Source organism: Lissotriton vulgaris, chromosome 1_1 (assembly GCF_964263255.1).
Source record: "Lissotriton vulgaris chromosome 1_1, aLisVul1.2, whole genome shotgun sequence".
NCBI lineage: Eukaryota > Metazoa > Chordata > Amphibia > Caudata > Salamandridae > Lissotriton > Lissotriton vulgaris.
Window position 1 is genome coordinate 722,868,157 of NC_141685.1, and position 15,817 is coordinate 722,883,973.

Consider the following 15,817-nt stretch of genomic DNA (forward strand, 5'->3'; position numbering starts at 1 on the left):
TGATACAACAATAGAATCACAAAACAAAGATGTGCACATACAAACTGAACAAGAAAAAGAAGAGCAACCACGAATAATTGCAACCTACAAAAAAAAAGTTATAAAATTCAGAAAATATTATCAAAATATTGGAATGTGCTAATGAAAGACCCGGACATAGGAACCAAAATAGGAACTGGTCCTCTAATCTCATATCGCAGAGCGCCGAATCTTTCGGATCATTTGGTGCGATGTCATTTTTCAACAAAAAAATCTGCAGATTGGCTACAAAAAAGAAGCAATGGGTTCATAAAATGCATGACATGCAAAGCATGCAAAATAGGACAAAACACCACAACTTTGAAAGATCCTTCAGGAAAAGACTTTGTTATCATGACCAAAATAACTTGTGAAGCATTATTTGTAGTCTACATGTTGAAATGTTGCTGCGGAAAGGAATACATAGGCAGCACAAAGTGTCCATTAAAAATGAGGATATTGGAACACATCCGGGCAATTCAAAACAATGATAATACATACGCCATGGCAAAACATATCAGATCTCATGTTGGAAAAACGTGGCAAGATATAAAATATTTAGGCCTGGCAACGATCCCCAAACAAGAGTGAGGGGGAGACAGACTACTTAAATTGAGAAGACTGAATTACAAATTGATAATCAAATTTAAAACAAAGCATCCTTTAGGACTGTATGCAGATGAAGAGATGCATATCCAGCTGTAAAAATTACAAAATTGTAACTAAAAGGATGATATGGCGTGTACTGTATAGTTTTGGCAGAAACTCTCGTAAATATTGCAGCAAATTGTATAAAATGAAACAATAGCCATGATTACACAAAAAATGTATGGGTTAAAAAAAGTGGGGTTAAGGGCACTCAGCCCGAGGAACCAATGCGAAATCACTTAGTGAAAGCCACCCTTACTTTAAAAAATATCAATCACGGGATTTCTTTATGCTTTTCCGTGAAACACGTAATATGTATCCTACTATAGGATTATACGTGTTAAAGGGTTTCACACTTTTTAGATAAGCATCCCCACAATAATTCCCATTTAAAACAAAGTGAAAATGTACTGTAACATAACAATGTTAACAAAACTACATGGCCCAAAATGCATTACTTTGAAACCGGAAAAAGTGAGAGTATAAAATGTGGAAATTGAAAAGGGACTAATGTAGAACACTGCCGTGATCAAGAACGTTTGTTCGAAACGCGTAGGAGTTTTGCGCTAGACCTGAAATAAACAAAATAATTGCTGCCAAGAAGTGTGCGCGTGTTTACTTGTTTCCGAATATATATATATATATTTATATATATATATATATATATATATATATATATATATATATATATATATATATATATATATATATATATATATATATATATATATATATATATATATTTTTTTTTCAGTAGACATTGACATTCTACATATATTAGATTGCCATTCATTTTCGTTATGCCTAGGCTATAATGCACTTAATTGCACTTTTTTTGCCTATTGTCCCTATTTCTTTGGGGGATAGTGCTTTTAATGATGATAAATGAACTCACCTGTTTGTCACGCGTCATGTGATCAAGCTCCGTTCGCGGAGCGAAACGCGTCAGGGAGAGCACTTGCTCCATGATTTGCACATTAAATTTCTCCACTGCTACAACTTTCTACGTTGTGATGGCGTTTTATTGAGAATAAGACTCGTTGTGGGGGAGAGAGGTCGGCACCTTTTCAAATCCGCAGTCATAGCGGACAGGTCTTCCTTTATATCCACACGTTACAGGTTTGCCCAAAGCGGAGAGACAACAGGAGGTTTTCAGTAACGCTTTTGTCCTTTAATTACAGCTTGCAAGCAGACACGGCAACAGTGAAGTCACTCCAAAGTTAAAATAGCCAGACGTGTTTCAGGACAGTAACAGTCCTTTCTTCAGTGGCGTGTGATTCATGGGAGACTGGAAGTACATTTTTGTCACGCACAGGCCAATTATAAACACCTGCCTGTGAGGGCGTGGCCGTATGCACAGCCTTCTGGTTGTTGAAGTGCGCGATGATTATTACCAAGTGGGCGTGCTGCATGAGTCCTCCGTAATACACAGAAATGTTTCCCCAGTGGGTAGGTGTGGACACTATGCATTATCTGCCCCGCTTTGTTGCTGCAATTATCAAGCAATCTGGCCCCCTTCTGCAAGGCGCCAGTTCTCCTCCTTCCTAGTTGTTGGCACCGATGGTACCATCTCAAGACCCGCACTTCAGCGAGGGGCCATCGCCCCGACCGGGACCGGCCGGAAAACATCCACACGTTACAGGTTTGCCTAAAGCGGAGAGACCACAGGAAGTTTTCAGTAACGCTTTTGTTCTTTAATTACAGCTTGCAAGCAGACATGGCAACAGTGAAATCACTCCAAAGTTAAAATAGCCAGACGCGTTTCAGGACAGTAGCAGTCCTTTCTTCAGTGGCGTGTGATTCATGGGAGACTGGAAGCACATTTTCGTCACGCACAAGTCAATTATAAACACCTGCCTGTGAGGGCGTGGCCGTATGCACAGCCTTCTGGTTGTTGAAGTGCGCGATGATTATTACCAAGTGGGCGTGCTGCATGAGTCCTCCGTAATACACAGAAATGTTTCCCCAGTGGGTAGGTGTGGACACTGTGCATTATCTGCCCCGCTTTGTTGCTAAAATTATCAAGCAATCTGGCCCCCTCCTGCAAGGCGCCAGTTCTCCTCCTTCCTAGTTGTTGGCACCGATGGTACCATCTCAGGACCCGCACTTCAGCGAGGGGCCATCTCCCTGACCGGGAACGGCCGGAAAACATCCACAGGTTACAGGTTTGCCCAAAGCGGAGAGACCACAGGAGATTTTCAGTAACGCTTTTGTTCTTTAATTACAGCTTGCAAGCAGACACGGCAACAGTGAAATCACTCCAAAGTTAAAATAGCCAGACGCGTTTCAGGACAGTAGCAGTCCTTTCTTCAGTGGCGTGTGATTCATAGGAGACTGGAAGCACATTTTCGTCACGCACAAGTCAATTATAAACACCTGCCTGTGAGGGCGTGGCGGTATGCACAGCCTTCTGGTTGTTGAAGTGCGCGATGATTATTACCAAGTGGGCATTCTGCATGAGTCCTCCGTAATACACAGAAATGTTTCCCCAGTGGGTAGGTGTGGACACTGTGCATTATCTGCCCCACTTTGTTGCTGCAATTATCAAGCAATCTGGCCCCCTCCTGCAAGGCGCCAGTTCTCCTCCTTCCTAGTTGTTGGCACCGATGGTACCGTCTCAGGACCCGCAGTTCAGCGAGGGGCCATCCCCCCAACCGGGACCGGCCGGAAAACATCCACACGTTCCAGGTTTGCCCAAAGCGGAGAGACCACAGGAGGTTTTCAGTAACGCTTTTGTTCTTTAATTACAGCTTGCTAGCAGACACGGCAACAGTGAAATCACTCCAAAGTTAAAATAGCCAGACGCGTTTCAGGACAGTAGCAGTCCTTTCTTCAGTGGTGTGAGATTCATGGGAGACTGGAAGCACATTTTCGTCACGCACAAGTGAATTATAAACACCTGCCTGTGAGGGCGTGGCCGTATGCACAGCCTTCTGGTTGTTGAAGTGCGCGATGATTATTACCAAGTGGGCGTGCTGCATGAGTCCTCCGTAATACACAGAAATGTTTCCCCAGTGGGTAGGTGTGGACACTGTGCATTATCTGCCCCGCTTTGTTGCTGCAATTATCAAGCAATCTGGCCCCCTCCTGCAAGGCGCCAGTTCTCCCCCTTCCTAGTTGTTGGCACCGATGGTACCATCTCAGGACCCGCACTTCAGCGAGGGGCCATCTCCCCGACCTGGACCGGCCGGAAAACATCCACACGTTACAGGTTTGCCCAAAGCGGAGAGACCACAGGAGGTTTTCAGTAACGCTTTTGTTCTTTAATTACAGCTTGCAAGCAGACACAGCAACAGTGAAATCACTCCAAAGTTAAAATAGCCAGACGCTTTTCAGGACAGTAGCAGTCCTTTCTTCAGTGGCGTGTGATTCATGGGAGACTGGAAGCACATTTTCGTCACAGAGCTCCTGCTCTTTTTTCAGAGGCTCGACATCACAGTTTGTGCATTCTGACACACCCAGTTTATAATTGCTAAATTAGACGCCCTCCGATGGGCTGGATTCTTCGCTGAATTGGGAAATACCAGCAATATTGCTCATCCAATTACCAAACCCGGCAATATATATGTATTATTTCAGCCCACTGGGGCAAGGATTTTGCCAACTGATACGTGACGACATTTTAAGTGGTTTGTTGTCCGCTATACCTGCTACATTTGCCCACTTGGGCTGGACTGTTAAATAATATATCAGTATTTTACGTTGTTGCCATTGCATGTTATTGACACTGGTATCTTAGCAACGTGAGCCAATCGCATTAAGCGTAACATGAGGATGTTATTGAATAGCCTATGAGAATCAAGATAACTTGCAGGTATACATCACGTGACCGTGACCGATGAAACCATACGAATGTCGGGTACTTTGTAATAGCCTGGGCACAGTTGACACATTATTAACTTGAATGTGACTTGGTTCAACAATTGTGGTATTTACGACAATGTCCAACAAGTTATGAAATGTATTCACAATTTAAATTGTTCGGCACAATCGCGTTTTATTTGCGTTAATTTTCGATATATATATGTCACAATGAGCGATTATGGTACCAACACAATGTAATTTGATTCAATCCATATATACATTGTACAAGTATCCTTACTAATATGGCTGCCCGCATTACCATGGTATTGTTATGTATACACTTGGGGGTGTGTTCTGAGCACTTTAAAAATGGCCGTCCTTGTAATCTGGACGAGCGTGAGCAAGCCTTATCGGCGAAACGCGTCGCATTTTTTCACTCTGCCGAATAAAATTCTGCAAACAAATTCCGGGTGTCCTGGTTTACTTCTGGAAGGAGGAGGTATTTGGAATACAATTTTAAGGCTTGTCGGTAGCCTATCCGGGACCGTTCTGTGACAGCCCAGGGTGCACTAACCAGCACTGGAGGAGAGTATTTCACAAAGAAGTGCACGGGCTGACCTTTGGTGCAACGACGCCGTTCGGATCCAGCTGACTGATCGTCAGCGAGGAGGACTACCCTGGAATTGCATCTCAGGTGACTCTTGGATGCCCCGACGGTGAGCTTTGGAAGACCGACACGGAGGGGAAGCGGAGGTACCTGGGAGAGGCACGCTGGCAGAGAGCAACGAGGTGGGAACACCTGGAAGCTTTCACGTAGGCGTGTACGAAACAGGACCGCCGCCAACCAACGGTAATACACCAAAGTAGGAGAGCGTGCAAAAGCTAATAGGTGACCACAAGCTTTTGAAACACACGGAAACTGTTTGCTCCAATAACGATATCATGGCAGATAAATTGGATTCTCGTCGTAAACAGACAGCGGACAAGTTATTCTTCAATATGGCAGGTAGCACCATGAAGCCAGCTCAGACCTCAACGAATATCGGCCAGGAAATAACTTTGCAAACGAAACTAGGTTTGTTAGAAAAACTATACAAAAAGGAACTCTCTAAGTGGTGGGAGGCGGAGTCACTATCCAGATATATTGAGGTCAAACGAGTTCCGAGAGGCCTCTGTATCTTCACAATTCCAACATATGAAGATCCTGATCCTGATATGATCAATGAATGGTCAGACAACACCTCATCATGTTCCATGATAATGATGAAAATCCTTGTGAAATATGCCCTGAAAGACCGTGCCAAGCTTCTGAAAGACATAGAGGATCTCCTAGCGGAAATTGAACCGCTGATGTCAAAGGAATCATTAGAAGAACATCTAAAGAAATTGAATGTCAAAATGGAGAAATTAGAAGAGGAAATCACGGCTAAAAAGCAACGGAAATTTATTAGAGATTTTAAAGATTATCAATCTGGACGTACTTTGACATTCCAGAAAAAGTAAGACCATCTCTTTGATAAGAAAACAGGGATGGCATTAGTCAGTCAACCAAAGTCAGGACCAAGTGTTGAGGTAGTTGAGAGTGATATATCGGATGGTAACCTGTCGGACGCCTCTACATCTGGGATCACACAAGAGCCCCCCATAAACGTCAACAAAAGGGTGAATTTTTTAGCACAGTTCCAGATGATGAGCCAGAATCGGACAGACACCTTTCAGGGGGAAGGGGGGAAACAAAGAGGTCGAGGACGTGGAAGCAGAGGAGGAACAGGAGGAATAAACAGGCAAAAAAGAGGAGGATCAAACGCCACACAAGCTCCAATGGGAATGGCGACAAGGAGCAAAAATTCGAAATGAATAAGACTGTGGTGAACCTGTCCAGCCATGTGCTAACTGAAGGTGAGAGAGAAATCTTGGCACTTGGCCTTTCCTTCTGTCCATCACAAAATATGAACTTTGCACAGACCCGCGTTGACTTGTTTCTATTTGCAAGAAAGTTAAAATTGAAAAAATTGTACTGTACAAAAACCAAAGAAAAACCAGTTGAGTCTGCTAACAATGTGCTCAGTAATCTTGATCTAGATGACATTGTACTATTAGAGGAGCTTCACAGGGACAATGTTGACATGGGAGAGGAACCGGACTGGGAAAGCTGGGGTTTTGACCTAGACAACAACCCAAGGTCGAAATTCAAACCCAAAAGTGTGTTCTTACCCGCAGTTCAATGTGACGTGATAGATGTGTTCGAAAGGGGTGTATTAAAAGATCTTTTGAAATTAAGATATAAGAAGTTACCCCAAAGCAATAAGAATCTGTCTCACACCCAACAATTGTCCATTGAATCCCTCCGAGCGGACAAAGACAAAGAGATAGTGATACGACAGTCCGATAAAGGGGGGAATGTGGTGGTCCTGGATAAGCAAAAATATCTCCAGGAAGGTTTGAGACAATTACAGGACATATCGTGCTATTGCAGATGTGATAGGGATGATGTTTTAAGATCTACCAGCAGCTTTAGAGATTTACTTCTGGAGTGGAAGGATAAGGGGCTGATAGAAACTGAGGAATATCAATATCTACACTGTGCCCACCCGAAGATCCCAATATTGTACCTCCTCCCCAAACTTCACAAAGACCAATGCAATCCACCAGGGCGCCCCATTGTTTCCTCTATTAGTTCTCTTCTTGAACACACTTCCAAATACATCGATCATTATTTAAGAACCTTTGTGGTGGCACTACCATCATATGTCAAAGACACCACCCAATTTCTGAGTATCATTAATGGGATCCATTGGGAGACAGGTTTCACACTGGTCACCCTTGATGTTAGCAGCTTATATACCAGCATTCGACATGAACATGGTTTAAAAGCTGTTAAACATTATTTAAACACCAGGTCGATTTCGTTGTTACTGCATTCCCAAATGCTACTGTCTATGATAGACTTCTGCCTCACTAACAATTTTTTTTATTTTAATGACGTCATGTACCGCCAGTCACAGGGCACAGCCATGGGAACCTGCTTCGCCCCCAGCTATGCGAATTTAATCATGGGCTGGTGGGAGGAGCAGGTTGTCCAAGAAATGACTGAATTCAACAATGTGTCCCTGTGGCTGCGGTACATTGACAATATTTTTTTCATTTGTAATGGGGATATGAACTCTGCTAAACAGTTCATTGACAAATTAAATGTCAACACTCTCAACCTGACTCTAACTGAACACATCAGTAAGACAAAGATGGAATTCCTAGTTGTGGAAGTGGAAGTGGTCAACAACATTCTGACCACTAAACTCTTCAGAAAGAGCACATCAGGAAACAGCCTTCTGAGAGATTCTAGGTGCCATCCTAAGAGTCTGATTTACAGTTTCCCATATGGAGAGTTACTGCGCGCTAGACACAATTGCAGTACACAGGATGGATACAAAAAAGAAGAAGTAGTGTCAGAGGTTTAGAGAGAGAGGATATGGCAACAAGGAAATTGCTAAAGCAGTAGAACGCAGTAACACCAAAACCAGGGATGAGCTATTAGCTCCCAAATTGCCCCAGACAGAATCTGAAACAATCAGATTTATCACTACCTTCTCGGGACAATCCCAAGAGGTGAGAAAAGTGTTCAAAAAATACTGGCATGTTCTAAACACCAACGAACATCTTAAGAAGTATTTAAGTGACAACCCCAGATCACGTTCCGGAAGGGTAAGTCCTTGCGGGATGAGCTCAGTCAAAACTATGTAACAGACAAAAGTCAATCAGGTCATGCTACGAATGTGGGATTTATTTGTTGCAAAAAATGCAAGGCTTGTAAGTTTAGCAAAGATTGTACAAATTTAACGATACCGGGAACATCGAGAGAATTCACAATCAAAAAGAAACTAACATGCAACACCCCATATAGTATTTATTTACTAATATGCCCATGCAGTAAATGGTATGTGGGTAGCACCAAACACGAGGCCAAAAAGAGAGTGTTAGAGCATCTAAGAGCGATACGGAATTTGAATAGACAATATCCGGTGGCAAGACACTTTTTTGAATATCACATGCAAGATGAGACCAAATTACGCATGGTGGTGATTGACTGTGTGGACCTTGGAATTCGAGGGGGTAATCATGAACTCTCAATGAGAAAACTAGAGTCTAAATATATAATTGACTTTCAATGTCTAACTCCATCAGGGCTTAATACACGTGAGGAACTGGCAGTACATCTGTATGAAGAATAAATATGCATAAATGTAAACATTTAATGAGAAAATTAGCTGTCTGTAATTTTAAAATGTTTTAATTTTATTTACAGGTAATGTGGGATACTACTGGATACAATGACATTTTCAAATAATATCATCGAATTTGTTGGGACACTAAGTGCTAATTATGTTCATGATTTGCCCACTGCAATATTGGCTCATCTAATTACCATACCCGGCAATATATATGTATTATTTCAGCCCACTGGGGCAAGGATTTTGCCAACTGATACGTGACGACATTTTAAGTGGTTTGTTGTTCGCTATACCTGCTACATTTGCCCACTTGGGCTGGACTGTTAAATAATATATCATTATTTTACATTGTTGCCATTGCATGTTATTGACACTGGTATCTTAGCAACATGAACCAACCGCATTAAGCGTAACATGAGGATGTTATTGAATAGCCTATGAGAATCAAGATAACTTGCAGGTATACATCACGTGACCGCGACTGATGAAACCATACGAATGTCGGGTACTTTCGAATAGCCTGGGCACAGTTGACACATTATTAACTTGAATGTGGCTTGGTTCAACAATTGTGGTATTTACGACAATGTCCAACAAGTTATGAAATGTATTCACAATTTAAATTGTTCGGCACAATCGCGTTTTATTTGCGTTAATTTTCGATATATATATGTCACAATGAGCGATTATGGTACCAACACAATGTAATTTGATTCAATCCATATATACATTGTACAAGTATCCTTACTAATATGGCTGCCTGCCTTACCATGGTATTGTTATGTATACACTTGGGGGTGTGTTCTGAGCACTTAAAAAATGGCCGTCATTGTAATCTGGACGAGCGTGAGCAAGCCTTATCGGCGAAACGCGTCGCACTTTTTCACTCTGCCGAATAAAATTCTGCAAACAAATTTCGGGTGTCCTGGTTTACTTCTGGAAGGAGGAGGTATTTGGAATACAATATATATATATATATATATATATATATATATATATATATATATATATATATATATATATATATATATATATATATATATATATATATATATATATATATTCACTGAAAGAACCATTGGTTTCAGGCATGTGATAGTTAGGAATTAGCATTCAAAAAACTTTAGAAATTCTCTGAAAAAACCAGTGTGCCCCTGCGGCAATGTAAATTGAGTCGAGCCCCGGGGGGGTGGCGGTCCCAGGGGCTCGGGGGGACCTTAGAGGAAAGACACGTGCACAGATCTATATCTGACTTCATCGAGAATAACAACTTATTGCATACTACTCAATCTGGGTTTCGTGCGAATTATAGCACAGAGACCGCGCTACTCGAAGTCACCACCGCCATCAGAGAGGTTTTAGATACTGGAGGTAAGGCCATGTTGGTTATGTTAGACCTGTCGGCGGCTTTCGACACCGTTCCCCATGATACCCTCATAATTCGACTCTGGGATTGTGGCCTCAGGGGGACGGTGTGGAACTGGCTTAAATCTTTTCTAGCCAGCCGTCGACAAACGATCTGGGCGCCACCTCACTCCGCAGCTATGGCAACCCTGGAAGTGGGGGTCCCTCAGGGGTCTATTCTTAGCCCCCTGCTTTTTAACATCTTTATGGCCCCCCTTGCAGAGGTTGCGGAGTCGTTTGGCGCTCAGATCGTGTCTTACGCTGACGACACCCAGCTCTTGTTTACTTATAACAAGAACGTAGTGTTCGACGGGATCCGTATCAGAGGCTGCTTAGAAGCAGTCTTTGATTGGTTCAGAAGACACGGTTTGAAATGCAACTCCGATAAGTCGGAGCTGCTTTTTTTCGGCTGTGTCTCTGAACCAAATTGGAAAAGTTGGTGGCCACAAGACCTGTATCCTCCTGCTAATGCAAGTACTAAGGCTAAAAACCTAGGTATCATTGTTGACAATGAGCTAACCTTTGGCCCTCAAATAGTCTCTCTTTCGCGGAAATGCTTTGGAATCCTGCGGATGCTCAGGAAATTTCTCCCCCTGATTTCTGTGAACCATCGAAGGGTCATTGTCCAGGCACTTATGGGGTCGCGCCTGGACTATGCAAATGCCCTCTATTTAGGACTTCCAAAATACCTTGAAAGAAGACTTCAGGTAGTCCAGAACTCAGCCGCCAAGGCCATTTATGGACTCCCTAGACGAGCTAGCGCTTCTAATTTGTTGAAAGAGCTGCACTGGCTCCCCATAGCCAAGAGGGTTCTCTTCAAAAGTCTGACCCTAACCTACAAGGCCCTTCATGATTCAGGCCCTAGGTATATTAGAAAGTGCCTTGCTCTTTACAAACCGAGCAGAATTTTGCGATCTGCCTCCTTGTCTAAAATGGTCGTTCCATCCATCAAGCGAACCAGACAAGGGGGGCGTTCTTTCCATTACCTGGCCCCGCGTGCTTGGAATGAACTTCCTATTGTTCTTAGACAGGCCCCTAGTCTGATGTCTTTTAGAAAGGCATTAAAAACTTGGCTTTTCACTAGTTAATTTTGCTGTTCCTTTTTTTGCAGTTATGTTTCCTTTCCATTAAAGGTTTTCTTCGCCAAAGCGCCGGGACACTCCGACTGGAGTAGCCGTTGCACTATAGAAGAACCCAATTAACATAACATAACATAACATAACATTAAACTATTAAGCCCCGGGGTGGTGGTCCCAGAGGCTTCGGTGGGTCTCTGTGCCCCCTACAATTATTCATACTTTGCCCCGGGGGTGGTGGTCCCCGGGCCAATGTGGGGGGATTGGGCCTTCCCACTTAATTTTCAACATGCCCCTGGGACTTGGCCCCCTTAGGGGCTAATTAGCATCGAAGCGCGGGAGCCCTTGCTTCGTTTTTTTTTTTATCATCCGGATCCGCGCACCCTACACGGATTTAGCCGGTTTAGAAAAAAGAATTGGGCGGCCTCCGGGGTCCTTGTGGAACCCCTGAGCAGGCCTAGGGGGTTCTACCGAGGCACAAGATGGCTGCCAACACTTCCTGGTTTGGAGTGTTGACAGCCAATTAACATACAGCTTGTGCTCAGCAGGGTGCGCTTAGGGTGCACAAATCCACCGCGGCCATAGACATATATGTGATTTACATTTTGATTTTCATCATGAACTACTGAACAGATATACACCATTTAACCAAAAGGCACGACTCTGAACCAAGGTCTACCTTTCAGCCAAATTTGGTGTCATTCTGTTCAGCAGTTCCGGCTGTAGCTGCGATTAAGTTGTCTCTATGGAAAATTGCATGGGGAATACATGTTTTGGGACCCCCCTTTTTTCTCGGCCCCCGCTTGACGAATCACCCTGAGACTTTCAGGATAGGAGCAGACCAGTGGGCCCCACCAGTTTTGAAAATTTCGCGAAAATCCGTCCACCGGTGCCAAAGTTATTCCAAATAGAATGTTGCAGATTTCCTATGGATGATAGGGCCTAACTATAACTACCTACTGGCGACCGCCAGTAGGTAACATATACATATATATATATGTATATATATGTATATATATATATATATATATATATATATATATATATATATATATATATATATATATATATATATATATATATATATATATTCACTGAAAAAACCACAGGTTATAGACTATATATAGTTAGGAATTAGCATTTACAAAACCTTGAAAATTCACTGAAAAAACCATAGGTTATAAACCATATATAGTTAGGAATCAGCATTTACAAAACCTTAAAAATTCACTGAAAAAACCATAGGTTATAAACCATATATAGTTAGGAATCAGCATTTACAAAACCTTATTTTACTCGCATAAAACCATTGAAATTCCATATATAGTTAGTTGCACTAACTATATATCGCGCACCCGCAATCCACTGCTGATGATGTCACATATTACATCATTCATGACATGGTCAGTGACATCACTGATGACATCACTGATGACATCTCAAATGACATCACTGATGACATCACTGATGACAACATCCAGTGACTGTATGTTTCTGTAAAGTTAAAATATGTCTTACATATTGAAGAATGAGTGGATGTATAAGTGTCTGGATGAAGGATTTAGTAGGTGCATGACTGACTGTATGAGTGAGTGATTAAATGTGTCTCACTGAGTGCATGGGTTAGTGACTAAACTGTCTTAATTTGTGCATCATTATGTCTGTTGTTCTGTAAACTGTTGCATGTGTTGATAAGTAGCTATATGAGTAACTATATGGGTTATTGATTGGTTGCCCAAGTATTTGTATGGGAGACTGAGTGTGTGTGTGGGTGGCTGGGAGGTGTATGACTCTGTGCATAGATGTGTGAGCAGTTGATTCACTAGATGTATGGTTTCAAAAGTGCATGTGGAAACAGCTGTATGGGCGGTTGACTGTGTGCATGAGTGTATTGGTGAGTGAATGGATATCTCAGTGCTACATGTCAAAGTAAGTACATATGTAAAACACAGTACATGTGAGAGTTGACATATATAAATAACTGTGCATAAGAGCCAGTGAATGTGTGAGTGGCTGTATGGATCATTGTGAACTTGTATCAGGGATTGTATAAGAGAGTAAATATGTGTTAGTATATGTTTGAATAAGTAAAGTTTGTATAACTGTATAGTTGAGGAAATGGAGGTGTGATTGATTCTTTGCATGACTGACTAGATGTGTGAGTAACTCCATGGATGAGTGACAGTCTGTGAGTGTCTGTTTACACTGATTGTATCTAAGGTTATATTAGAGTCTGAAGAGGTTCATCGTATTATCACATGAATGATATCATCAGTGATGTGATCAGTAATGTCAAATGAGATGTCATCAGTGATGTCATCAGTGATGTCATTTGAGATGTCATCAGTGATGTCATCAGTGATGTCACTGACCATGTCATGAATGATGTAATATGTGACATCATCAGCAGTGGATTGCGGGTGCGCGATATATAGTTAGTGCAACTAACTATATATGGAATTTCAATGGTTTTATGCGAGTAAAATAAGGTTTTGTAAATGCTGATTCCTAACTATATATGGTTTATAACCTATGGTTTTTTCAGTGAATTTTTAAGGTTTTGTAAATGCTGATTCCTAACTATATATGGTTTATAACCTATGGTTTTTTCAGTGAATTTTCAAGGTTTTGTAAATGCTAATTCCTAACTATATATAGTCTATAACCTGTGGTTTTTTCAGTGAATTTCATTGGTTTTTTAAAAGCTAATATCTATAGCTGTAAAATATATTCTTTATTACGTGACGTATCACGTAGCCACGTGAGACGCCTCATGACGCGTCGCCTCTGCAGCGCAAACCAAACCCGTAACGTAAGCGCGCCGGAGCACGCTTACAGATATATATATTTTTTTTAACCTTAATTAGACAAAATCCACACATACACATATCTTGAGGCCTTGCAAAGGCACATCAAACAAACAATCCCTACCGCTCCGGACTGTTTAGAATGTTGACAGACACCGGAGAGCCAATCAGCTCCGCTTCGCAAAGTTCCGATACGCGAAAAGTTCGCGAACCGGAGCGCTACCCGGAGCGCTGTTACAGATATAGCTGCCCGGTTAGCTGCCGGTTAGCTGCCGGTTAGCTGCCTGGTTAGCTGCCCGGTTAGCTGCCTGGTTAGCTGCCCGGTTCGCGTACCAAGACGCGTCTCTACGGCGAAAAAATCGAATTTTTTTTTTTTTTTTTTTTTGACCCGCGTGGCTCTATAATATCCCCCTCATCAATCCTAGGGGGTCAGAAGGGGTCTACCTTGCCCCCTTTCCTACATTTCCCCCTTTGTTTTGGCCTCCTCTTGTCTCTCGATCCTACCGAGAGACAAGATGGCGGCCGCTCCGGACTGTTTAGAATGTTGACAGACACCGGAGAGCCAATCAGCTCCGCTTCGCAAAGTTCCGATACGCGAAAAGTACGCGAACCGGAACGCTGCCCGGAGCGCTGTTACAGATATATATCTTGTTTTAAACGTTAATTTCTCAAAATCCACTGGAGCACATATATTGAGACCTAGCAAAGGCACATCGGGCTAACAGTCCCTACAATTTTGCCAAGTTTTGTGGAAATCCATTCAGCCGTTCGGGCTAAAAGTGAGTCCAACCGCCCTATGGAAATTAACATGGGAAAAACGCGTTTTGGGACCCCCCTTTTTTCTCAGCCCCCCCTTGACGAACCCCCCCCAAATTTTCAGGGGCTGCTCAGAAACAAAATGTGCCATTTTCCTGAAAATTTCAGCCGATTCCGTCCACAAACGCCAAAGTTATTAGACATAGAATTTTCAAAAATCCCATAGGGAAAAAATCCTAACTATATATACCTACTGGCTATCGCCAGTAGGTAATATATATATATATATATATATATATATATATATATATATATATATATATAGTAAATCTGCACCAATAGATGTACTCCTTAAATAGGTTCAAGTTTACTACTTTTTGGAATTCGCAAGCATTGGCAAGTAAGAGGCTTTGAAAGCTGCACCACTCTCAGGATTCCAAGCATACTACTTGCAATCAAACACCCAAAAGGTGATGGGATGAATGCTCGCAAATAGTATAGCCAGTGGCAGTCTTTTGTGGTACCATTCCAAACAATATTTTTTTGCCCACTGTACCACTCTAGACAGAAGCCCACCAAATGCAAGTCAGTTCGGACCCAGTTCCTCATGGAAACATTGCATCCCAAACCTTGGTCATTTCACCCCTCCACCCCACTGCTTTTTATTTGGGAAATGTGAGATTCATCCCATTCCGAATCTCACTGACTAAGCTATGACCCTGACTCCCATAGAAAACTGCGGAAGCAGGGAAATAAAAAAACCACCCATAAATGAACTAATGTTAAATAAATAAATAACTAGAATTAGCAAAACCAGTAGTCTGGCTTTCTTGTGGCAAAGCATGCAAACACAGGCATGAAAAAATGCAGTGGTGGCTGGTGATAATGGTGGAATTGATGGTGATAATGGTACTGGTGGTAGTGGTAATAATGATGGCGCTAAAAGTGGTGGTGATGATTCTAGTAAAGCTAGTGGAGATAATGACTTGCACTCAACTCCTGACAAAAACATTTTTAGAAATCATAGTTTGGTAAAAAAAAAAAGATTCCTTTCTTGTACAGTGCAGGTTTGCGA

At 42.2% G+C, this 15,817-nt stretch overlaps 1 protein-coding gene and 1 pseudogene across 10 annotated transcripts in view; both read left to right on the forward strand.

Moving 5' to 3' along the window:
- Nucleotides 1-15,817, forward strand: part of LOC147747713 (coagulation factor XIII B chain-like) — a 1,126,012-nt gene that overhangs the window by 375,267 nt on the left and 734,928 nt on the right. The window lies entirely within an intron of this gene.
- On the forward strand, nt 5,413-6,327 carry LOC147747714 (uncharacterized; annotated as a pseudogene).